Below are 27,481 nucleotides of genomic sequence, written 5' to 3'. Positions count from 1 at the left end.
ACAACAAACAGCACACTGTGGGTGTGGCTTCTTCTCACCACTGTGGGGCCAAGGGAGCTACCTCTTGCAACTAATTAGAAAAGATCAGGCATTTGAAAAAGAGAAAATAATCCAAGTCTGAAGCTCTGTTTCTACTGAATGCTTTTTGCACCTTCATGACGTTTAAAATGCATTTTTTGAGCCATCATAAGTTGAGGACCATTTATATACTATTTCCTGGGGCTTCCGAAATACACTGATATTACCAGTGTATTAAAAACATAAACTGTTCCCTTAGAGTTATGAAGGCCAGAAGTCTAAATCCAGATGTTGGCTGCTAGGCCAGGTACCATCCAAAGGCTTAGGAAAATATCTTCTTCCACCATCTGTGTCTCCTTGGCTTGTGGCAGCTCACTCCAGTCTCTGCCTCTGCCTTCATGTGACAGCATTTACATATACTTCTATGTGTTTCACATCTTCTCCTTTGTCTAAGAGTATTTGCCATTGGATTGGAGACTCAGCTGTGATGGTTTGAATGAGAATGGTCTCCATAGACTCATATGTTTAAATACTTGATCCTCAGTTGGTAGAACTGTTTGGGAAGGATTAGGAAGTGTGGCCTTGTTGTGTGTCACTGGGGACAGGCTTTGGAGTCTCAAAGGCCATGTACACACCATGCCTATTGTATCCTGTTTCCTGCTTATTGTTCATGATGTGAGCTCTTCATTGCTGTTTCCACCATGAACTTTAGCCCTCTGAAACTATATGCACCAAATAAACCCTTTCTTCTATAAATTCCTTGATCGTGGTGTCTTTTCACAGTAAGCAACTAATACAGCAGCACAAATACAAAACAAATACATTTCAAGGTCCTTAGTTACAGCAGAATCAGGTCACATTCACAGGTGGCATTCATAGCTTTCAGAGATGAGGTTTTCAACCTATTATATATGACAACCCCTTTTGGAGATGTCATATAACAGAGATCCTGCATATCATGTTTATATTACAATTTCATATCAATAGCAAAATTACAGTTATGACGTGGCAATAAAATAATTTTATGGTTAGGGGTCACTATACATGAGGAATTGTATTAAAGGGTCATAGCATTAGGAAGGTTGAGATCACTGTTTTAGATTAATACAATTCAATCCACTACATCAAGTGCAATAAAAAGGCTTCCAGCCTTCTTGTACAAAGTAGACTGTGGTGCAAGGTAGTGGTTTTGCTGCTAAGAATGCTAACTCTCGAATAATTCCATGGTCAAGAAGGAATCTATGGTGGGATACATATTCTGTGGATTGTGTGACAAGCCCCACTAGAAAAATTGCCCTATACTTCCCAGGCCTTTGGATTGAAGTCATCTGAAGAGAATTACAGACACCATGGAAAAACAGCTCCTTGTAAGCTACTAGTCCCTGGAAGAGAGAAAGTGCCAGGCTTCTGTCACTGAGTGACCTAAAATCTGAGTCCTGTCTCAGTTCTATCAGATCCTCCTTGTTGTCAAGTTGGATGAGCTGGCTAACTTAGGCATTGTAATATGAGAAAGACAGCTTTGAGGTAAGATGTAAACAAGGCTAGCAAGTCTCATAAGTGCCAGCCTGGTGCTAACCTCAGGGTTACAGCAGGGCTTCTCCATCCATCAGTGCTGGAACCCCATGGTGCATAGTATCCTTCTCCATCATGGTGAACAGCATCCCCCATGCTGCTCAGAATCCCCCATAAGGAATAGCATCCTTCCGTGCTGCTCAGCACCCCCATGGTGCTCAGCGTCCCCCATGGTATTCAGTATCACCCCTCACGGTGCTCAGTATCCCCCCATGGTGATCAGCATCCTTCCCATGGTATTCAACATTCCCCCATGGTGCTCAACATCCCCTCAAGGTGCTCAGCATCCCCCCATGGTGCTCAGCATCCTTCTCAGGGTGCTCAGCATCCCCCTTGTGGTGATCAGCATCCTCCTCAAGGTGCTCAGTATCCCCCCCATGGTGCTCAGCATCCTTCCCATGGTATTCAACATTCCCCCATGGTGCTCAACATCCCATCATGGTGCTCAGCATCCCCCCATGGTGCTCAGCATCCTCCTCAGGGTGCTCAGCATCCCCCTCGTGGTACTCAGCATCCTTCCCATGGTACTTAGCATCCCTCCATGGTGCTCAGCATCCTCCATGGTGATCAGCATTTCCCCATGGTGCTCAGCATCCCTCCCCATAGTACTCAGCATCCTCCATGGAACTCAACATCCCTCCCATAGTGCTCAACATCCCCCCATGGTGCTCAGCATCCTCCATGGTGATCAGCCTCCCCTCATGATTCTCAGCATCCTTCCCATGGTGCTCAGCATCCCCCCATGGTGCTCAGCATCCCCCCATAGTACTCAGCATCCTCCATGGAACTCAACATTCCCCCATGGTGCTTAACATCCCTCCCATGGTGCTCAGCATCCCCCCATGGTGCTCAGCATCCTCCATGGTGATCAGCCTCCCCTCATGATTCTCAGCATCCTTCCCATGGTGCTCAGCATCCCCCCCCCATGGTGCTCAGCATCCCCCTATAGTACTCAGCATCCTCCATGGAACTCAACATTTCCCCATAGTGCTTAACATCCCTCCCATGGTGCTCAGCATCCCCCCATGGTGCTCAGCATCCTCCATGGGGGTCAGCATTCCCCCTCATAATTCTCAGCATCCTTCCTATGGTGCTGAGCATTCCCCCATGGTGCTCAGCATCCCCCCATGGTGTTCAGCATCCTCCATGTTGCTCAGCATCCTCCATGGTGATTAGCATCCCCCTATGGTGATCAGCATCCTCCATGGTGATCAGCATTCCCCCTCATAATTCTCAGCCTCCTTCCCATGGTGCTGAGAATCCCCCCATGGTGCTCAGCATCCCCCCATGGTGCTCAGCATCCCCCATGGTGCTCAGCATTCCCCCATGGTGCTCAACATCCCCCCATGGTGCTCAGCATCCTCTATGGTGATCAACATTCCCCCTCATAATTCTCAGCATCCTTCCCATGGTCTGAGCATCCCCCCACGGTGCTCAGCATCCCACACATAATGTACAACATTCCCATCTGCTGAAATTCAGACTCGAGATTTGTTCAAGGAGGATGAGGTCAGTGTGTGGGTGGGAGTCAAAAGTGGACCACAGAGACACTATAGCCACACACCAGGCCTGGGACTGAGAGACAGTGCTAATACACAGCTTTAAGACCAACTTGGGAATCTAGGATCAACAGAAATTGCTGTCTTCTGTTCTTTTGTAGAAGTCTGGGCTGTCGTTTTTTTCCTAATAGCTTCCTTTCATTAGTTTTAGCCAAGGAGGCCCACCAGACCCAAGTAAGTTGCTCTTTCATCCCCTAGATCCGAGGAAGTGAGACCTAGCCTTGAAGGCGGCCCTGCTGGACTGAGTTACATCCTCAAGGTTGCCCAGTGATGAAAGGTGTATGTGATAGCTTTATGTCACTATAACTAAATAATTGATGTAATTCATTTATTTTGAAAATGTGAGAAATCTCAGTTTTGAAGTTCATGATCCGGTGGCATTTTGGGGAGGGAGGGCTGTGAGAAGGCAGAACGTCATGGTAGGAGTGTGGAATATAACTTCTCACTCACCCTCAGAAGCCAAGAAAAAGAAAGCAAAGGACTGTGGTTCCACTACCCCCCACAAAGACTAAGTTTCTTCCAGTACTTCCTATGTATTAAAGGTACCCCCAGAACTCTGGGGACCAAGTCTTTATCATATTGGCCTTTTGGGGACATTTTAGATTCCCCAAACAGCACATTTTCCTGATTTTTTGGGAACCTGCTTGCAGATAGCCAAGCTTTTAGTTTCCCTGGGATTTGCCTTAGGTTAGGAATCCTCATATACTACTGGTACTTGGGGCTGTTTCTTTTCTGGTTTGGAACGCCATTTTAATGGTACAGTGTTTATAACAACCATAAGCTCTAACTATCAGATGTCCTCCTCTTAGCTGCAACAACCACAATCATTTTCAAATGTCCTCTGGGATCAAAAATCATCTTAGTTGGGAACCACTATCCCGTGCAAACAAGACCATCTTGCCAAGGACCATACTCCCTACCAGGAGTAGCTTCTATCAGAGAGCTGAGCTGTGCTAACTGAGGGTTGTACTAGCTTGAAATCTATTGAGGGTAGCCTAACCACTTTCTTGGTGACTGGTACATAACCCAAGGGTGCTCAGAGACAACTTTGTGAGGACCCAGCCTGACATAGTGCTCATCTCCTTTCCCACAATTCACGCTGCTGAGATAACACTCTCAACCCTATGGATTTGCTAAACCATATCTAGATGACAACACCAGGGGGGATCTTTATCAACAGCCAGGATCAGCAACTGTCTCCAAGGGGTAAGGCTTGGAACAAAGAAGGTAGCTGAGATTCAGGTCAGGGCTGGATACATAATTTATAGGCCCCTTATTTTAAAATGCTAATAATTTCAAGGCAATGCCAAAAGGATTTAACCCAAAATGCCTCTTAAGTTATTTTGGGGTTGTTGCTGCTGCTGTAACAAAATACCTAAGGCAGAGAAAACTGAAGACAAGAAGGATTTATTGTCTCATAGTTAGAATAAGGTTCTTAATTATAAAGTCAAGGAAAGAAATGCAGCAGTGCTCAGTTCAGGATCCAAGAGCATAGAATGGTGCTGCCCACAGTTGAGATGTGTCTTCCCATCTCGATGAATTTAATTTGAATATTTTCACAGGCAGGCCTAAAATCTCCTAGAAGATTCCCGATCTGGTCCAGCTGACAATAAAGATAAACCATCACATGTTCCCCTCTCAGCAGGGACCTTTGTCAGGTAGCTGTTAAGATCACTCACCCATGAGGCTGCCTGTCATGATTTGTATGTTTGTCTGCTCCAAATTCCTGCTGAAGTTCATTTGCCATGGTAACAGCGTTAGGAGGTTAGGCTTTCAAGACATTTAGGTCTTAAAGGCCCTACCCTCATGGGCAGGATTCTGCTATTGAAAGTGGGTTGGTTCCCTTTGCCTTCTTGCCCTATGCTGTGGAAGATACAATGCAAGTATTATCCAGGTGGTAGTGACTAGATCTTAGACTGAGCCTATAGAAGCGCGCGCGTGTGTGTGTGTGTGTGTGTGTGTGTGTGTGTGTGTGTGTGTGTATGTGTGTGGGTATGAGTGTGGGTATGGGTTTTCATTATAAATTACCATGTCTTGGGTATTCTGTTACAGCAACAGGAAACAGACTGAGATTCCGGCTCTGCTTTATTAGACTGTATAGCTGTGGATGTGTTGCTATAGTTGAATTACACAATAAATTAGCTCATCTCATTACAATTGTGAGAAGCATTATACTAGACAAACACAATCTCCTATGCAGCTTCTAATAGAGTCAGGCCTTTCCTGGTAAGGATTTGGTAGGGAGGGAGAGGGACTGGGGAACCACTAAACCCATAGCCCCCACCCTGACTCCTCAGTGTGTGAAGCCGTTTTCTATTTGAAACTCTGCTACCAGTCAAAGAAAACAGGCCACAGACACATGGCTTCCTCCAAATACAAAACCACACTTCCTTCACATAGAAATAGCTCCAGAAAAAAAAATCATTAAGAGAAAAAAAATGTTGTTAAAATAAAGTGAATGGAAACATAAGGAGGTCCTTTACAGGCTTAAGAAAATAAAGCAAAATCCAAAATATTCTAAGACACACATTAGAGAATTAGAGTGGATCAAAAAGTCCACAAAGGGGCCAGTTATGTGTCAGGCTCGGAAACCGATTTCATTCTACACCAGCAAGAGCCTCGGTGCTATTCCCAGCATGCTCTGACTCAGAGAAACTCACACTGGCCTTCTGGTTTCTGTCAGAATAATGAAAAAACTGTGACTCTTTCAGTGTGGACAGAGATTCTTTCGGGATCCTTTGAGCTAGCTCTTTTGGAAACACAAACACTCCTGTTACTCAATGGGAGATGCCCTAAGGTTAGAGGCACCACCCAGCCCACACACAGTGGAGAATGCAGGCTCTATGTAGGGCTTCACTATGCTAGACAAAGGCTCACCAAGCCTTCAGAAGCGCCTAGGACCCTATCTTAGCAGGGCCTATGTCTACTAGCTATAGATAAGATAAGATATATATATATATATATATATATATATATATATATATATATATATATATATATATATGGGTGTGTGTGTATACATATATTAGCTATAGATAAGGTATATATAGATAAGTTATAATATATATATATATTAGATTTCCAGACAGATGGGTATCTATGAATTTGAGACCAGTCTGGTGTATATAGCAAGTTCCTCCCCAGCCATTCTCTCTCTCTCTCTCTCTCTCTCTCTCTCTCTCTCTCTCTCTCTCTCTCTCTCTCCCTCTCCCTCTCTCTCTCCCTCTCCCTCTCCCTCTCCCTCCCTCCCTCCTTCCCTCCCTCTCCCTCTGTCTCTCCCTCTCTCTCTTTGTGTATATGGTGTGTGTCTGTCTCTGTCTCTCTCCCTCTGTATGTGTGTCCATATCTGTCTCTCTGTCTCTGTTTCTCTCTGTTTCTGTTCTCTCTCTCTCTCTCTCTCTCTCTCTCTCTCTCTCTCTCTCTCGTATTCATATGGTTTTCTCAAATCTCCTTAGTGTTAGTTATCCCTCCCCCAACCAGCTCCTGTGCCCACCCTCCATCCCCCTCCCCTTGTAAGCCTCCCTTCCCATCATCCTCCACTTTCCTTTCTTATTGCCTGCATTCTACTCTCTCATCTCCACTGAAGTTTCTCCTCCACACACACACACACACACACACACACACACACACACACACTCACCTACACACCAATGGTCCTTTTTTAGCTTTCTGGATTTTGCAGATCCTCTAAATGAAGCACACTCATCCAAAGATTAAATGGCTTTATAGTTCTATGTTCTATATCAACAGTTCCTTTTGAAAAGTTTGGGAAATAGGGCTGAGAAAGATTTCATTATTGTGTTGGTTCTTGGAAGGGAGAAAAGTTTCAGATCTGCATCTTCTGTCATCAGATTCTTTACTCTTTTTTCCTTGGGTTCCTCAATAAATGTTTCTAGCCCCTTTTCTTGGAGGACCTTGGTGAGAAAAAGCATTTAGTGGGGGATTTTTGGCAGGGTAAGCCCAGCATGTTGTATGGTTGGCTTAGGCAAACATACAACCTCCTGTGCTCTGTAGAGAGCCTTATTGAGGTGCCATGCCACCTGGCAGGAACTTGACATTGATCAATGTGAAGTTCCTCTCCCAGCCTTTGAGCAGGAACAACTGTGTCAGCCATAATCCCCTCCACCTTGCTCAGACCAAGGTAAAGCCTATTGTTCTTCAAGGACCTGCAGTTTCCTGAGAAACACTATCCACCTGGGAGCAACTGAACTGGTTCTGCAGAGAAGCTTCTAGCCTTTGGGGGAAGGGTTTTCCTCTGCCTATATATTTGGATTCTTCATTAAACTTTGAGACCTTGAACAGCAATATTGTCTTGGTCTTCATCTCTTTTGCCGCCTTCCCATACATCCCCAGCTTCCCTTCCAGTTAACCTCTTCGATGTAATTGCAGGCAGTTACAGTGCTCACAGGCCTCTGGACTGTGCTCTTAAAGGAAGCTGAGCTGAGCATATGGAGGGTGTGAAGCCAGAGCTCTGTGTGCTAGAGCTCAGATCTCACCTCCTAGCTAAGACACATATCCTGACACTTTGTTGTGAATGAAGAAGGTGTATATGGTAGACCCTTGGATTCTTTATTAAAACTCTATTTCTTTTTTATTATTTTTTTCTGAATGGTGAAAAGATAGACATTGAGAATCTCAGATGCCTACACAGAAATTTTGTGAAAAAAACACTTGCCAAAAATAAATTATGAATGCCAGTCAGTGGTGGCACATGCCTTTAATTCCAGCACTCACAGAGGCAGAGAGAGGCAGAGGCAGAGGCAGAGGCAGAGGCAGAGGCAGAGGCAGAGGCAGCAGAAGTAAAGGCAGAGGCAGAGGCAGAGGCAGAGGCAGAGGCAGCAGAAGTAAAGGCAGAGGCAGAGGCAGAGGCAGAGGCAGAGGCAGAGGCAGCAGAAGTAAAGGCAGAGGCAGAGGCAGAGGCAGAGGCAGAGGCAGAGGCAGAGGCAGAGACAGAGGCAGGCAGATTTCTGAGTTTAAAGCCAACCTAGTCTATATAGCTAGTTGTAGGGCATCCAGGTCTATACAAAGTAACCCTGTCTCAAAAAGCAAGCAAACAAACAAAAAAAACCCAAACAAACAAAAAATTGAATTATGTGGTCTGAGCTGCTCAGGTACTGGGATTTTACACACATGCAAACACACACACACACACACACACACACACATACATGCACACACTATACATGCTTGTAACAATGTTTCCTCATTTTTATATTTCTGCTCTATCATTCTTAATTTAAACATGGCTACTCTGTGTCCCCTTCTAGGCTAAGAGTCAACAAACTTCCTGGGACACAGAGTAAGCACCTTGGTCTCTGCAGGACTAGATCATCTCTGTTGCAACTATTCAATCTGCCATTTTAAAGTAGCCACAGACAATCCACCTGCAATGGATTAAGGCACAGAGCTGGCACAGGATGCGGTTTGCTGATTCCTTCTGTAACAAAACTCCTGGGTTTTGTGTTCTGTTCTACACCTAGTCCATCTCCTCCCATGGCTTCTTCCAAGTTTCATAAAGCATCTATATGACAGCAATAACAGAGTTGGCTTGGAACAGTTTTGTACCTGCTGTAGCTGAGAACACCCCTCTCTGTGTGTTCCTATTCCTAATTGGCATAATAGCCGTATCTTTAAAGGCTTCATTGTATTTCCTAGATTAGCGTGAACTGATTGGTGTTGTTGAGTCAGGGTGTGGCCACCCATAATCCTCTCTGCCTAAACTGAAGTTATGCATGCTGCTGTGGTCCTTGTGGAACACTGACCCTTATAGGACTCAATTGAAAATAACTCCTTTTATTGTAAGTGCAAAGGTAGTTTTGAGTCTCTTTGCCATTTTCATATCATTGTAATCACCCCTGCTGTGCTACCCTGTTGCCCATTTCCAGGGGAGATGCTAGACTCTGGATAGTTGAGGGCATTATTCAGCAGTATAATCATGGCTAACCCCTGCATGTGTCTGCCCCCAAGAACCATGTTTTTCATCATTATTAACTCAACTGCTAATCATTACTGTCATTCAGTAAGTATTGATGGAGATTGTCCAGTCTACAAGCAAACACAATCCTGACCTCTTGGATGTTTACTAGTTATCCCTGTGACATGTGGTTCAAAGGGAAGCCCATGGGGGCACATGTACAACCACAGGGGACTCATTACTTTGCCTTCCTTCAGGGTTATATATTTATTCAAGGCCAGAAATTGTTCTTGTACTATCTGCTCTTGTGTGTGGCTGTGGCTGTTGTAGCACTTACTCTGGAAGATCTGTGCTTCCTTCTACCAATGTATGGTAGTGGAACTGTAGCTTGTGAGCAGTGGCCATCTATGCAGTCACTGGCAGGCAGTGTGAGCTGTGTGCACAGCAGCCCCGACAATCACTAAAAGCATAGTCTTGTGTGAGAAAAATAAATAGAAAGTGGAATGACTTATACTGCAGTGCCACTGGCAAATGTTGGTGCACATTCATTCAAAACATTATATGCACATATGAAAAATATATGATTATTAATTATTCTTTTTTTGTTTTTTCGAGATGGGGTTTCTCTGTGTAGTCCTGGCTATCCTTGAACTCACTCTGTAGACCAGGCTGGCCTCAAACTCAGAAATCTGCCTGCCTCTGCCTCCCAAGTGCTGGGATTACAGGCGTGCACCACCACGCCCGGCTGATTATTTAATTCTTAAAGACTCTATAAAATTACTTACATGTGCCCAAAGGAATGAATGGGGAAATAGCTGGGGCATAGGGGATAAAAGAAAAAGATGAATAAAATATAAAAGCAAGTGCTGGCCAGACTGAGAAATATGACAGATTAAATCTCAGCCTGTGAGAAGTCTAAAATGAAGAACAGCCATACTAGAAAGCAAGCATCCTGGGCAGAGGAAAGTGATCTTCACGAGTTCCTTGATGGGAAAGAATTTGTGTTAGTCAGTTTCCATCACTATGAGGAAGTACCTGAGACAATCAACTTGCAAAGAGGAAACGTTAATTTGGGACTGTAGTCCACAATAGATCTGGCTAATTGTGGTGGACCTGTAGTAGGCACATTATGGAGAGCAAAACTACTAACCTCATGACCAGAAAGCAAAGGAGAGATTAAGGGGCTCCATACCTTCAAGGGCACACCCCCAGTGACACAGGGGTCCTCACATTGGGCCATCTCCTAAAGGTTTCACAGTCTCCCAGCAGCACTATCCTAGAAACCAAGCCTTTAGCTTAGCCAGTCACCTATTTATGCCATAGAAAGAGGCCAGGAAAGACAGAGACAGAGAAAAGGAAAGAGGGTGGGAAAGAAGGGCAGGAGAGAGTCAAAGGGAAAGGCCTTAGAGACATGTAAATTTATCTGAGTTTGAGAGAAATGAAGCAAAACCAAGATCCTCCTTTCTCCTCTCTTCCTGCCCCTCACCTGCAAAGGATGCTTAAACTGAGCTGCTGTCGGAACAAGAACATTCTGACTTGCTTTGTGGTCAGGCAGTATTTATAGAAAGGAAAAAAAAATGGAATTGGGACAAAAAAGACAGTTTAATTGGTTGCAATGCCACAATCTTATTCGAATCAGCCAGTCCTTATAATTGGCTAAATCTCAGTTGCTGAAACTGCCAGAAACACTCCTGCAGGAATTTGTTTTGTTCAGTACAAACATCTCCTTATTGGTTTGGTCTGTCGGGTCCAGTACAGAAGCACCATCCAAATCAATGCCCTGCTGCATATTTTATTTAGCATGAAGAAAGCTGAGGGAACAGAACTCTAGGAACATGAGTGCATGCTCTTGGAGTTCTATAAACATGTCCCTATAAAGTGAACTCCTTTTAGGTAAGGGCCACAGCCTCATTATCTTCCCCCCAAAACAAAACAAAACAAAACAAAAAACTAAAACAAAAACAAAAACCTCCCCAGCTAAGAGGGAGGTACCTGGTGTTCTCAAATTTCTTCAAAGACAGTAGTAAGACCAATGTGAGCTCCTCTTAACAATCTGTCCCTTGTGAAGTCCACTCTGTAGCATGCAATGGAAACCCCATTTCAGTGTCAATAGTCTCCGTAAGAGAGAGGTCTAGTTAAGCAAGCCTGAGTTGAGAAGAGAGAACTGTGACCCTGCAGAGTTGGAAGAGTCTGAAGTCTGCTTCCTGAGCAGGCTGTTCCAAGAGAGGGAATGTCATTTCAGTTATTTGTAGTAATGAAACCAGTGCATTTGTTCAGAGACACCATATACATCTTTCCACATTCCCTGCCTCCCACCCTACCCGAGGTAATGAATATCAAACTTGGAAAAGAATGAAGACTCCCCACCCCCCGCCCCAGAGTTAAAGGCCAAAAAAAATTAGGTTAAATTGTTTGTCTTGACTCCAAATAAAATCTTGGACAAGATGGCAGTTACATTTAGAAGGATCACAGAACTGTTTTTTATTTGCCTGCATTCCACTTGGAGAGCTGATTTGTAGGTTAAAAATATGCAGTGTGTGAAAGAGGGACTCATTTATTTCTTTCCTTTCTTGACTGACCTTGGGCCTTGATTTATCTCAAAACCAAGAGAAATTTCCTTTTGGTAAAGGAGGCTAATTCTTTCAGTTAGCCCTTGATAACTCGTGCCATCAAAAACAGCCCATATGCTGAATATACAAAAATGCTCTGAAACGAAGACAAGTGATGCGTTCTGGGGAGCAAAGAAGAAAGGGGGCATGAAATGAAAAGGAAATGTGGAAAATAGGGAAGAAGTGCCATGTAGCTAACTGTACGCTTTTAAACATATTATAGAAGGCAATGCATTGGAAGATGCACAGATGTCATCCTTGTCACGTGAGGCAGAGGCCTCTTCTCTCATTCATGGCGACTGTCTTGAAGTCCCTGTACCATCCTAGCTAAAGCTCTGGCTGACCTTCCTCTGACTCTGAGTGAAGGAATAGTAAGGCTCTGTGTCCTCCAAGCCAGGCCTTCCCCTGACCTCATGAACCTCTCAGCCCCTCTCCCACAATCCTCCAGCGCAGCCTCGCCAGGCCTCTCCGTTTATTTTTTCAGGTGAGTAAACTCTGGATCGAATACTAGCCTCTCAGTTGCTTTTAATTAGGCTTCTGGGTTCCACTCTTTCATCTCACTGAAGTGTGCGTCACTTTGCTCCAGCCAGTTCATGTTCCAAAGCCATGGGTTTGCTTTCATTCAGCTAATTGAAGGTACACAGGAAAGGAAAAAACGGGATAATCCTGCTCATTGGCATTTTTTAAGGGTTGTGATAAACCACACATTTTTAACAACAGAAAATCATTCAGAATGTTAACCTTATAACCTCTCTCCTTGGGGATCAGAATGCTGGTCCACAAAGCCTCCACGGTTAAGGTCACTTGGGCTTCTCTGAGGCTCCCAGAGGCAAGTGGAAAGCAGGCTAAGGCAGATGTGGTAGGATTCGACATAGAGTCCCTCTCTAACTTTCCCTTTCTGGAGTTGAAAGACTAGGACTCTTGCTCTTGAGAGATGTGTGTCTAGAGTTCCAGGATGGAGGCTTCCCTGACACTGCTTAACCAACACAACTTAGTTGCAGAGTTCCTGGGGACAGCCCAGGGACTGTCAGTCCTGGCTGCAGTCCCTTGCAGTGGGAATTACACAAGGAACTCATCTTGCATTGACATATCGTAAACTGAAAATACATTTGCTCTATCCTGACCCAGTGACACAGTAGTGAGTGGTAGTGTCTTCTGCTAGGGATTATGGGATTGGCAGGTATAGTTCACTAGAAGGGAGGATTGATAACTTATCACTAACCCTATTTGTAAAGAGTCAGATTCAAAATTGACAACTTTCCTTGGCACCACCATAAAACTAGAAATTTTTAAGTTGAATGATTCCAAGTCAAAGGTCCTCCATGTATGTGTTCAGTAAAGCTTTAATGAGTTTTAATATCTTTGGACAAAAATATTGTATTGAAATTATCAACTGGTTTTGTGTGTCAATATTCTTTAGGGAGAAAAAATTTTATATTTTGCCAGGGTGATAAAGATTGGTTTATGCAGAGAAAATGTTTAAATATATCATTGTTAATTTATTTGAGTGATTGGTAAAACATTTTATAGGTGTTACAGAATTTCTTCCAGATTGGGGGAAATCTTACTCATTTGTTACCAAAAGAAAAAATCAAACTCCTCACATGCACGTGCGCGCACACACACACACATACACACACACCAGCAGCACTAGCAGCATATATGAGATCTGTGGTTCAGTTACAGTAGTCCCAGAACCTTGGAAGTACTGGGTAAGCAAGCTATCACTGACCCCTGTGTATTGATATATTTATTTTATGTATTGATATATATCAATACATAAGTCATCCCAGAGGACAAGAGTATAAGCCACCAACTTCCAATCTACAGAGCAGAATCCTCAAGTAGATTCAAAACACGATCAGTTAAGGATAAATCCAAATCCAAGTTTTAGCAATCTCCATAACCAAATGGGGAAAGTCCTGGCAATTCATACGGAGTTGAAGGGATGATTTGCCTAATGCCCAATAGGTCTCACAAGTCAGTACAAAAAGGACAAATTTTCAGCAAGTTACTGGGAGAATGACAGGTTAAGCTGTTTTTCATCACCAATACCTGAGATCAATCAACTTGAAAAGAGGAAATGTTTATCATAGCTCATAATTTCACAAGTAGTAGGCCTTTTACTCAGTTGACTTTAGTAATCACATTCAGCTTTCTGGGGAGTCAGGTCTTTGAGGCAGACGCACATGTTGCCCAGGAAGAGAAGAAAGACGTACAAAGGGCTGCAGTGCCAGTATCCCATAATTAACACACTCCAATCACCCAGCTTCTGTCCACTGAGTGCCAGTCCCTAAAAGCTCTATCACTTGGAATAAAACCTTTATCAGATGAGCCTTGGGGACACTATGAATCCAAACTATGGCAGCACTGTATTGACAAGAAAATTAAGTACATGATAAGATCAACTTCAGTCACAATAATTAAAATGCAAATATAACTATTCTTAAATTCTATTTTCCAGCTCCAACTTATTTTTAAAAAGATAGTGTTAGGGTGGCAATGGAGTAAGGAGGACAGTTATTTTTCAAATATGATGGGCAATAGATTGAGTTCAACTTCTATGGGGGAATTTATATAAGATTATAGGTATATATTCACACCCTTTGGTCTCAAATTACTTTTTAAATAATTTTTTCTGCAAATATATCTACCTTGATGAAAAGTTATTACTCTTCCCATCCCCATCCCAGTTTCTGTACTTTTAGAAGTAGATGTGTGTCCCATTTGAACCCAAATTTATTGTGGAGAGTTAGGGTCCCCCTCCTTAAGCACTGAGTATCTCTACAAATTATTAGGAGTTTTCTGCACAAAAGGATTTTGTCTTTTTATGATTTATTTATTCAGTCATTTGTATCTGTATGGTTTCATGGATAGTTACTTAATCCTTTGGGGTATAATATGATGGTAATCTGTTTATTGAGCTAAGTTTTTGATGGAATATGATTGCTTATGTCATCCTGTGCATATCAACTTAGAACCCAACACACATCACACAGTTATGTGTACTGGTTGTTTCTTTTTATATGCTTTGCATAATACCCATTGCTTCTAGTTGTCTTGGGGTTTCTCTGCTGTGAGGAGACCAAGGCAACTCTTATAAAGGACAATATTTAATTGAGGCTGGCTTACAAGTTCAGAGGTTCAGTCTATTATCATCAAAGCAGGAAGCCTGGGCAGCATCTAGGGAGACATGGTGCTGGAAGAGAAGACTGGCATCTTCAGACAGCTAGGAGAAAGCTCTCTTCTGCACTGGGTAGAGCTTCAAAGCCCACCCCCACAGTGACACACTTTTTCTCCAACAAGGCCACACCTCCTAACAATACCACTCCCTATGCAATCATATTCCAATCACCACACTAGTCAGTCATCGATTCAGAAGCTGTGTCATAAGCCTTCACTATAACAGGTGCTGGTACAGCGGTGAGCAAACACACTATCACCATGCACCTTCCCTTGGAGGCTGTCAATCTACAGTTTGACATATTGGTGGTGGACATAGCATGACATGGGAAATCTGGAGCAACGTGATGCACTACCATTCCCATTTTTAAGCAGCTCTAACAGTCAAGATGTGTGCCAGGGATGGGGCAGGGGTGTAAAAACCAGACTCACGGGAGACCAGAGAAGGAACTAAGTGTAGTTACTCTTATCCTTGAGGGCTTGGTCCAAGACCTCCAGAGATGCCAGTACAGATCAGAGACTGTATCATAGTATTGCAATGTTTATTTCTCTTTACACACACTCACCATAAATTATCCAGTTTTCACTCAAAAGGAACACATCCTACCTTCTCTTTGTTGTGTGCAAGCTGCTAGGCTCATCACTCTTACACTTCAAGGACACTCCTAAAAAAGATAATGGTTACTTGAACATAGCTCTGCAACACCATGGTGGATGATCTGAAAACTGGGCTGGCTACTCGGTGACTAAAAGGTCACTCAAAATGAAGACATTTGACTTGTTTATTTCTGAATACTTCCATTTAATATCAGCTGTTGGTGACCTAAACCATAGGAAATGAAGCTGAATAAAGCTACTCCTCTAGTTGACCACAATACTAAAACCCACCTGGCTTTGAACAAACGTGTTAAGGACAATTTTCTTCAGATGGAGCAGGAATATATTATCTTAGAAAAGTTTTGTTTGAACTAATATGAGACTGGAACCTGGGATATGAGACCATTTGGTAAGATAGAGTGAAGTCAAATATAGGTTTATTTTTGGTAGTATTTTTAAAGATAGAATGATAAATTATCCATAAAACTGAGGAGGGGACCAGCAAGATGGTTCAACAGATAAAGGCACTTGCTGTGCAAAGCCATGTGACCTGAGCTTGATTCCTGGAACCCAAATAAAGATGGAAGGAGAGACTGGACTTCACAAAGTTATTCTCTAACATCTATATGAGTACTGTGATATGCATAACTCCTCAAAACATACAAATAGACAGATACAGAACCAGACACACATACATATGCATGCACATACATGCATGTACACACACACACACACACACACACACACACTCATGCCCATACAACAGATGGCATCCAGCATAATAGAGTGGAGGGGTAGATACTAGAGATGGTTCATGTGGAGAAGCATACATCACATTTAATTTAGAAAGGGATAGACATTGATAGTTTGCCATGCAAAGCAAAGATGTCCCTTAACCTATAGCTCCTATGCAAATACAGTTTTAGAGGGGAAGTAAGGACACACAGATTTTGTTAAATTATAGATTGAGGGTAAGGGGTCCTAGACTCTATCCCTCATAGAAACTGGAGGAAAACCATCTTTCATGATTAACTAGACGTGTAGTAAGAGAACAGTGGTGTGTATGTTTTCTTATTATAGTAACAAACTCTCGCAAGCACGATGACTTAAAGCAACACAAGACTGCTCTGTTGCCATTTTGGAGGTCAGGAGTCTAAAGCAAATATTATTATGAGGGAAAAAAAAAGGTGTTCATAGAATTGTGTTGCTTTGGGAAGAGTCCAGTTCATCCTTTCTCCATTTTCTAAACACCCAAGTGTCTTTTCCTTGTGATTTACTTCATCAAAATTCAAAGCCCAAATCAGGATGAGATGGCCCCTGGGGCCAAAGGAGGGCTATGTCATAACTACTGATTTCAGGAAGGAACATTTTATGGAAACACTTAAAGTTCTTCTATTAAAAAAAATACAGTAATGCACCAGAATCATGAAAGGCAAGAAAAAGTCAGAAGATGGTCTTTTCCTGTGTCTCCATCACTGTCACAAAATACCTAACAAAGGCAACTCAGGGAGGGAAGGGGTGACTCTGGTCCACGCTTTGGAACTTTCACATGAGACCTTTGTAGCAGCAAAGTAATGGTATGGGCAGGAAACAGAGAGCCCAGGACAGAGTCAGAAAAGAAGATAGCCAGAAAAGAGCACTCCCCCACACACACTGTGAGCTTTTAAATAACACCACGAGCTGACGTCCAAGACCTGTGGGTTCAAACTATGATGGCCCCCAAAGACATCAATTGTGATTATAGTTGTTCACTTCTTAAACTGTGGGTTACAACCATGTGGGGGGTCATATAACTGAATTGGGGTGAGGGGACAAAAACCTAGCAACAGTAAAAGGCTTCTAAACCCAGGACCAAAAATTAATTTGAAAATCAAAAGTATAATGAACCCAAGGTGTTTGTTTTTGCAGCCTTGACTCTGAACATACATGTGCACACTGCACTGCTAATATGAACACACCAGCATTGCCAGTCAAGGCCGTTTGAAACACATTGACTGATTAAAGTACGTTATGAATTGTGGTACTTTTACTATACATTTAGAATTCTGCTCTTACAAAAGCATGGTGTTTTAGTTATGTAAAACAGACACTGAATAATTTCCTAATATTATTCTTCAGCTTGCAAGTATCTAATTAATTTTGACCATGTTATAACATTTCAAGAAATGAAAAGCTCAATGGTGTATCATATTACAATAGGATTATTATTTCTTTTGTATTTGTATGTGTGCAGGTGCTGGTATGAGCACATGTTTATTCACAAGTGTATGTGAGTGTGCATATGTGTGTATGTTTGTGCATATGTGTATGTGTACAGGGGGTAGGTGCATATAAGCTATCCACCTTGAGTTTTCAAGAGAGGGTCCCCATGAGTATCTGAAGCTTATTGATTGAGCTGGGGGAGTTATTGAGATTTATCTCCTTACGTGGCCTGGGAGCACACCCATACAGTGTCATGCTTAGCACTTTCCTTGTGGTTGTTTGGGTTCAAACTCAGGTTTTCATGTTTTTATGGCAAACACTAAACACACTGAGCTATCACTCCAGCCCCTGAGCTATTAGTTCTTATAGACACTCTGCAGTGTCTAGCTCATTCACATCAGACACTGTAGAAGTCTGTCATAATGAAGAGCTTCCCACACACCACAGAAGATATCACTGGGCTGTGGCAGGGATGGTGTGGGTGGAATCTACATTTAGTTGGCAAGGGTTTTCTTTCTTGGCTAATTTTTTTATGATGGTATTATTGTGTTAGGATAGTTTTAAAAGTTGCTGTTTGAATTGCTAAGTTTCTATAAAAAAAAAAACCTTGATTTTGACAAGGTATTAAGACAAAACCTTCAACAATTTAAGTGACCCTATATTTACTTCTGCTATCTCATACTATGTATTTATTCAAAGAGATTTCTCAGTATTGACAATTGCAAAATCAAAATATTGATCAACTTTGTAAAAGGCTGAAGATAATCTGTGTCCTGTAGTATCAAGTATCAGCCAAGATTTAATTCTTTATGCTACTATAAGTAAGCAATCTGCCTCATTAGTATATAAATTGACTTTCATTTTTAATCGTATAAAATTATGTATATACCCCAAACTACTTAAATTTATTATTATCATTATTATTGGTTATAGTAGTGCTATTACAGGCCCATGTGTCATGGTATGCATACAGAGATCATAGGCCAGCTTTGTAGAGTCAGTTCTGGGAGTTGAATTCAGATTTTTAGACCTATATGACAAATACTTTTAGGCATTAAATCATCTCAACAGCCCCAAATAACTAATTTAATGTTTATTATTTACTACCAGTTAAAGTTTGGTTTATATACCTATTTTATGTACTTATATGTAAATATACCTGTAAATGTATAAATTTTGTATATGTAAAAAGTTTCTGTGAGTGTTCTAGCTGGAGTTTTCATTTCATTTTTGCTCTGATTTTCAGTACTGAGGCTGGAGCCCAGAACTGCATGTGTGCTAAGAAGTAAGTCTGCACCTCAGCTACATGTCCAGCCCTCTACTGTGTATTAATATAGACCGCATACATTATCTCTACAAATGATGTTTCTGAAATAATTTTAAAATGTAATTAAAATTCTTCATCTGAAAAGATACTTTGGGATTTATTTTATAGTATATTATCTTTTAATTGCAGAAATTGCTCTAGTTACTTTTCTACTGCTGTGAAGAGATGCCGTGACCAAGAGAATTTATGAAAGAAATCATTTAATTGGTGACTTGCTTCAGAAGGTGAGTGCACACCTATCACAGCAGAGAGCACGGGCTGCTGGCAAGCAGGGAAAACTGGGAGCAGTAGCTGAGCTCTCACAGCGACCCATAAGCACGCGGCATTTTCCTTGTAAAGTCTCCAAGCCCACCCACCCCCACTAACACACCTCCTCCAATAAGACCACATCTCCTAATCTGCCCTAAATAATCCACCAACTGGGAACCAAGGATTGGAATATATGAGGCCATGGGGGTCATTATCACTCAACTACCACAAAAATGTTATCAAGCCTTTTTCTTACAAGATAAATATTCTACTTGAGAATAGGCAAAGTCTCTGTCAATTCCTTGGTTTTGCATTTGTATAAAAGAAGAGGCAGAAGGGATAAGATGGTTTGGCGGATTGAGAGCACTTCCTGCTAAACCCGATGACCTGATTTCAATCCCTGGTGTCCACCCAGTGGAAGGAGAGAACTGACTCCAAGTTGTCCTCTGACTCCTAAAAGCATGCACGCGCGCGCACATACACACATGCACACACACTCACATACATGTGCATACATGCACACACACACACACACACATTAAGATGTTTTTAATGGTTTAAAGCCTCCCCAATCCTACCCTGCCTTCACTGAGTATTGCTTTCCAGAGAACTACAGAAAGCTCTTCGTTGTGGCTGAAGCCTGTCTCCTTTCAGTCTGTGTAGCAAATGAACGTGGGCATCAGAGACTTGATGTTTTGGGGGTAGCTGTAAGAAACAATTTCATAGGAGGTTTCTTACTGATGCTTAGAAACTAAAGGTACTGAGAAAAAGAAATGTGTGTGTGTGTGTGTGTGAGAGAGAGAGAGAGAGAGAGAGAGAGAGAGAGAGCACTCATCAGTTTATAAATTCGGTGACAATGAATTCTCTGCTGCTCTTTAAAACCCTGGGCAAGTCTAGAGTTATTCGTGCTACTTGCACACACTTCCTGTAATGATACAACAGTATTATTGCATTCCCTCCTATAACTTATATTCCCTGTGTATTGAGTGAGCTGCTATTTTGACCTGCACATACATACAAAAGAGCATTTTTATTTAAGAAGAATTGGAACACATCAGCTTTGTGCTGTATGCCATGAATCAGACTTGCCATTGGAAGCCACTGGGATTTAACCACACCAGTGTGGTTTCCCTTCGGTAGCTAAGATGCCTGGGACTGGGGAGTTGGTTTTACTCTAATAGACTCCAGCTGAGTTAGGTGGAAGGCTGTTCCACAACAAAACCCTATCTAGGGACAAAAAACGTCAGTCTGTCCTCAAGAGCAGTTAGGGTATAGGTCAGTAAGTGTGGTAAAGCCGCCCTTCCGTGAAAGATCTGGAAGACAGACAAGTGGTAATCTGTCCCAACTTGCTATTTTCTGCCTTCAGTGGCTGGGGCCCAGAAGGCTCAGGTGACTGACTGGCTGGAGCCACACTGTAGTTAGTGGCACAGCCAGGATGTGCCTCGGACCAATGACTCATGTCAGACTTTCCTGGGCTCTGAATTCAGCGGAGGAAATGCTTTGTTTTCAAAGCTAAGTTCCTTTCTTTCCAAACTTCACTTCCTGCATCCATAGGGAGAAAAATAACACTTTTTAGAGAATGTGGTCAAAACAACAACAACAAAATGTGGTGATGTAAACACCACGTCACTGAAGAATTGATGATGGTATCGGGACAGTAACGAGAATTGAGAAGGAATATTATTTTTTTAAATGTAGAAAACACTCCATATGGAAGTTAATGTTTGCGTGTACAATACTGTGCTTCCTCAAGTTCATATCTAGCAGCTACACCCTCTCTATCCTTGTCCCACGCATTAACCACTGATCTCCAAACCAACATCCCCATTTTCCTGTCAAATCAAAGGTGCAGGCACGCCAAAAGTATCATACTCACAAAAATATGCCACAATTTCAGTCCCCTCCCCCAATACACACACATTACACATACAGCTGTTGTTTGGTGTTTTCAAGGGATCAGGGAGTTGCTTCAGCATTCAAAATATCCAGATGTGCTCATCCCATACAAAAGCTGCAACAGTGTCTGCATATAACCTTCCATATAGTCCTATATCTTTTCAATCATCTCTGGATGACTTGTAATAACTACACGTTGTGAGTACTGTGTGATTAATTCTACCTCATTGTGTAAGGAAAGGTCTGTACATGCTCGGCGTAGATGCAGTGTCTGGCTGGGGAATATTTTCCATTCAAATTGGTGCAGATCCAGAGATGTGAAGGACCAGCTCTTCTTCACCATTCTTCATTGATCCATTCTACCATACCTGTTGAATATCAGTCCAAGCATTATCTCCTGGATGCATCCTTCCATGACCCGCAGGCAGAATTTATGAATCTCTATTGTATTGCTTTGTTGTACCCATGGTGACTTCCACTATAGCACTTGGAGCCTTTGATTACTGTTATTTGATTACCTATATTCATCTTTCCATATTTGATACAAGGATGGGTTCAAGGCATGTCTGATTAAAAACAAAAATGTATGCGTAAAGGTCTCTGGCTTTATCTTGGGGCAGAACCTCTGTAGACTGAAATCCCTGTTAAACAAGCAGCACCTGCAAAGGACAAAGTTCAATTTGAGGACACTTGACATTTAAAAAGTATTGTCTTCTGTTCAATCCTGGAGAATGCGGGCGGTTGAGGAGTCTAAAAGTAACCAAGGACACTGCCACCCTAGGGCAGTTTAAACTGGAACTGAAATCCTATGGTGAGTCTGGGAACCATCTTGAGCTTTGTTCTTTCCAGATGGTTTGTACCAATGTGTATCTAATGCAGCAAAAAATGTTCCAGTCACAGAACCTGGGAGCAAAATCAATGTATAGGGGGGATACACCTGATGTATGGCAGAGGTTGCTAGACTCCCACAGTGAACTGAAGACTGACCCATGCTTAGGAAATTCCTTGGCTCCATTTGAAGTCATGCAAAATAATATTTCTTAGACACCATGATTAAGAGGCTAAGTGGTTAAGTCCATAGACTCTGATCAAAGACTAACTTGAGTCCCAGGCCCAATACTGCCACCTGCTGATAGGTGACACTGTAAACTTCCATTTCTTCCCCTTACAACCTTGTCTACCACAAAGAGGAAGGAATGGATATTAAATATCATAGAAACAACCAAATGTCAAAAGCTTGTGAGAGTGCTCTGGTAATGGTCATGAAACTAAACTTTCCTATATCTAAGAAATATTTCTAAGAAAGTTATATAGACACTGCACAAATAGCATGCATGTGGCACACATATAACGGAGATCACTGAAATACGAAGAGAATCGGCCATTTCTTATAAATGGCGATGTTTGTCTCAAATAGTGAAAGTCCATGTGTGGGATCCATTTGGTCACTGTTGTTATTGGAATATAAAGCATCCCCTAGAGTCTCCCGTGTGTGAACACTTGCTCCCAACTGGATGATCCTAGAACCTTTAGAAAGTGGTGTTTTGGTAGAGAAAGTATATCACTGGAGGCAGGTTTTAAAGTTAGATAGCTTTTCCCCACTTTCTCTCCCTCTCTCTCTCTCTCTCTCTCTCTCTCTCTCTCTCTCTCTCTCTCTCTCTTCTTCCTGAGTTCAGGTGAAACTTGATCAGCCAGCTTCCTGACTGCCCTCCCTGCCTAACATTTCTGCTGCCATATCTTCTCCATCATGATGGACTATATCCCCCCCCTTCCCCTCCCCCCGGGAACTGTGAACCACAATAAATCCTTTCTTCCTTAAGTTGCTTCTGTCAGGGTATTTTATCTCATCAGCAGAAAGGAAAATAAGATAGTCACCTAAGTGACAGACAATAATTTTCTTATTATACCCAGCATTTGCTGTATAAATACTACTCCCCCCACCCTTTTTCAAACCCTTTGGAAAACACAGAAGTGTAAAAGTAGCAAAAAAAAAAACATGTCGGGGATGCCAAGGGTTGGGGGGAGGGAGGGATGAGGGTGTGGACACAACAGATTTCCAGCAAGCCTATGTTGTCAGGTAATGTATGAATACAAGACAACACACATTTATCAAAGTCTGTAGAGTTACATCATGGAGAATGGACCAAGGTGTGAATTCCAGAGCTCAGTTAACAATGATGTATCAATAATAGCTTACCCTGGTGTTAGTTGGCTTTGCATTATTGTACTAACTAATTTGAGAAAAAAAGTTCTTTTTGGTGGGGGAGGGGGAGGAAGCTTAGAGTTTTATTTTTTCTGTAACTTTGTGGTCCATGGCAGAGCAAAATACCATGGTTGGAGGATGCAGCAGAGCAGCCTGCTTCCCTCACAGCATCTGGGTAGGAAAGAGAGAGGGAGGAGAACAGAAGTATCAGTGTCCATTTTAAGGCCACAGGCATCAACTACTTAAAGCCCTCAATTGTCTCCACCCATTAAAGGTCCCATAACGCCCCAGCTCTAAAGATAGTAATTTTTTTTCAAACTGCCCCAAATCTAGTCAGATCTCAGAGCAAATAGATTGCTCTCTATGTTGTCAAGAGTAGCAGAGTTCAAAGCCTTCTTTAGCTGACAATAGTCTAAGAGCAGTGACTATTTAAAAAGCAAAACCTCAGGGCCGAGTGTGAAGGTTGGCAGTAAAGCATTTGCCTAGCACATCTGAAACTCTGAGCTGAGTACTTAGCACTATAAACACACACACACACACACACACAGAGAGAGAGAGAGACACACACACACAGACACACACACAGACACATACACACAAACACACACACAAACATACATACAAACACACACACACACACACACACAGAGAGAGAGAGAGAGAGAGAGAGAGAGAGAGAGAGAGAGAGAGAGAGAAAGAGAGAGAGAGAATAAAGCCACTATTCTTAAGTCTAAATGAGGAAGATTTCTCAAGATGGCTTATAAAAGGTCTAAAGGAACACTTAATTATATACTAATCAAAGACTCTAATTGTAACCCAGCACCCCATCATACACAAAGAAGCATTGGTGGATGTGTTCAGAAAAGATAGACAGGTTGTATGGATAGCATTTAGAGGGATTCTAACAAGTACTGTAACATGTCATGGTGACTGTGACACAAGGATTCATTTCCAAAGGTTCTGCATTCCCTAGGGCAGTGGGGCAGGAGCGCGTGCTTTGTCCTCTGTGTGGCATGCCAATTTCTTACATGACAGTTTTACAAGGGCTTTGCAGATCTCAAGTAGTAGGATTCGTCATCCCTGCAGATCCTGACACCAGTCACAGTAGACTCGGTGCAGGGGCTTTGTGTTGAAGCGGAGAGATGGGGAAACCCCCAGAGCCCACTGTTGGGCCCATTTCTGGAGCATTCACTGCATAGCAGGGGACAGTTTCGTCCACAAAAAGCTACTCGAGAGTCAAGAGGAAGAAGTCCCCTTATTGGCATGATCTTCATCTGGTAAGTAGAAGGTTGATGCTTAGTTCGTGAATAACCTAGAAATGGTTTTTAAACAGCCACAGCATTTTAGACAGAACATTCTGCCGTGTTTTTACAATTAGCCCAGCCTTTCTCCTCAGAGAACAAAAGCAAACTCTAGTTAATGCTCCTAACCCAAATCACAATTTTGGTAATCGACACACTTCCCTTTCTCTTTGTACAATCCATTAGAAAGATAATGGGCTCTGAGTTGTATCTCAGAGCAACCACCGTCACCAGCAGCACTAAGATGTCTCTGTGTGTGTCAGAGTGGGGGTGTCAAGACAAACGCATTTGAAAGTGCCTAGGAAGGACTCTGCCTCTAGAGCACACTTACTTAAGGCCCACAAATCATTTCCATCTGAGGAAGGGTGGGGGTTGACTGTGACAGGAGGGGAGGGGGTCAGCCAGTAATCTGATCTCAAAGAAAATTGTCACAATTACCACCTGTACTGGTGGTCTTGGCCCAAGTTCACACTGCCTGGGAAGAGAGACAGACTCGACTCTACAGTTCTCCTTCTGGTCCTTGGAGGAGTAGCTATTGTGGCTTCAGGGCTGTCTGCGGTAGCAAAGCACGAAGTTAAGCATGCCACCCATGTGGGAAAAGCAAGCACAGGACAGGGAGACCCCAAAGCTACTCACTCAATAGCCTCACACATTTCAAAGGCCAGTAAGGTAAGCAGAAGTCTGGCCTTAATGATGTGTGTATGCTCTACATAGATCTCCCTGTCACTCAATTCGACACTAAATACTGATGTGAACAGTTTTTACAGATGTCACTGAAGTTCAGGAAACAGATCAGAAAAATCTTAAAACAGAAAAATCACCTGTTTACTTGACTGAATTGCCTGCATCCTTTGAATCTGGGTAAAAGAACCTTGATGAAGAGGCTCAAGAGGATGGTACCAAAGGAAACCCCATCTAATCCTTAGGCAGAGCAGAGGCTCGGGAGATGTCTTAGAGGTAAAGCAGTTTCCACAAAAGCATGAGGACTAGAAATTGCATCCTCAGAAAATCTGTAACAAGCTGGATGGCATGGTGGCCAGACTATAATCTCAGCATATAAAGCTGAGGCTGGGAATTCTCACAGCAAGCCATCTGGTTAGCCAAAATACAGTGAGCTCCAGGTTCAGGGAGAGACTGTGCCTCATTGTTGAAGGAAGAGGGCTACGGAAAGGCATGTGGCATTGGCCTCGAGTCTCCACTCTGTGTGTGCACAGATGCATGTGCACTTTACACTTGTGCAATTGCACATGCATGTGCACGCGCACGCGCACGCATACACACACACACACACACACACACACACACGAGGAGTGGGTTTAAAGAGAAGTACAGTCATGGTCTGAATCTGAAATATCTCCAGAGGCTGGGGTTTTAAATGCTTGTTCCCAGCTGGTCATACTATTTGGGAAGACTGTGGAACCTACAGGAGGTGGAGCCTCAAGGGTACAATTAGGTCACTAGGAGTGATCCTTTGAAGGTGGTCCCTAGTCCCCAGTCATGGAAACTCCCTGATTCCTAGCCCGGCTTGATATGAGGGGCCTTTGCTGCAGCTCCCACAATAGTGAACATGCCTTCCCACTATGAGCCCAGGTAAACTTTCCTCCTGGAAGCTGTCAGGAATTCAGCAGTGTCACAAAGGAACTAGTAAAGGCAGTGAGAGAGGAACAAAGTGGCCAAAGACGCATGGGGGAAATGGGATTTTCAGTTCTCCAACCTCAGGCATTGGGTCTGCCCATACTGGGCACGAGATGGAGAGAAAACACTTCTCTAGAACCTCCAGAGGAGAGAACTCGGCACAGCCCCACATCTCAACTTCCATTTTGACTTCAAGCACAAGCCCAGCCCTGCCACACTGTAGACTCTGTGAGCTGCAGATACCCAGGCCTGCACGCATGCTGCTTTGAGCTGAAGGCTGAGCCATCTATCACTCTACAGTAGATACTCACCAGTTGCTTTGTCTCCCTGCACTGTTAGCCCTCCTAACCTTCAGGCTCTAAATCAAACAGCAATGCGAAATATTTGAAAAAAATATTTAGCTTTTACAGAAAGTGTGAGGACGTATCTCCATCATTCCTTAAATAGTCCAGTGCAACAAGATTAATGTTCCTGCTATTATGTATTGTAAATTAGCTAGATGTGATTTAAAGTGTAAAGAAAGCTCCGGGTGGGTTCTAGGCAAACATTTCTTTATGTCACATACGGGACTTGGGCATGTGTGCACTTCCGTGTGCTTCTGGGGTCCCGGAAGCAGTGGCCCTTGGACACCTGAGCCCATTGTGTTTGCCTGTCTCTCTTACTTATTCTGATTCTCTTTTTTCTGCATACGGTAGAACGTAGCAAGACATATAAGAATAGTTTTATTTCTCTAGATCTAGAAAAAAGGAGAATACTTCACATGTTTTAAGGTAAAATAATATTTATTTAACAAGCTTTTGGTGATTAAGGCTTTGTGTCTTTAATAGCCAAATAGCTTGGTGCTTGCATATAATATAGATAGCTACTCTCAGAGATATGGGTAGTTCTCCGCCACAGCATCTACAAGCTTCTGATTCTAAGGCAGAAGAGCAGGGTCAGGGCCAGGGGGAGGCAGGTGAGGCATTCACAGAGGTGAAGGGAACATGCAAAATTCAACTACCTAAATAAATGATAATATTTAATTACAGGGAAATGCACACTATAAAATGCACTAAGTGCACAGTTCAGTGGTGGTGAGTACACTCCAGTATTGCACAGACACGGCTATCTCCATCGCCTGAACCTCTGTGCCCACGAGGAACAATCTTAGGAGCAAAGAAATATTGAACAGAACGTATAAAGGTTTCCCATGGATTCCCCTCCCCCATATTTAGTC

The sequence above is a fragment of the Apodemus sylvaticus genome, chromosome 14 (genome assembly GCF_947179515.1).
Source record: "Apodemus sylvaticus chromosome 14, mApoSyl1.1, whole genome shotgun sequence".
NCBI lineage: Eukaryota > Metazoa > Chordata > Mammalia > Rodentia > Muridae > Apodemus > Apodemus sylvaticus.
This window is presented reverse-complemented; position numbering follows the sequence as displayed.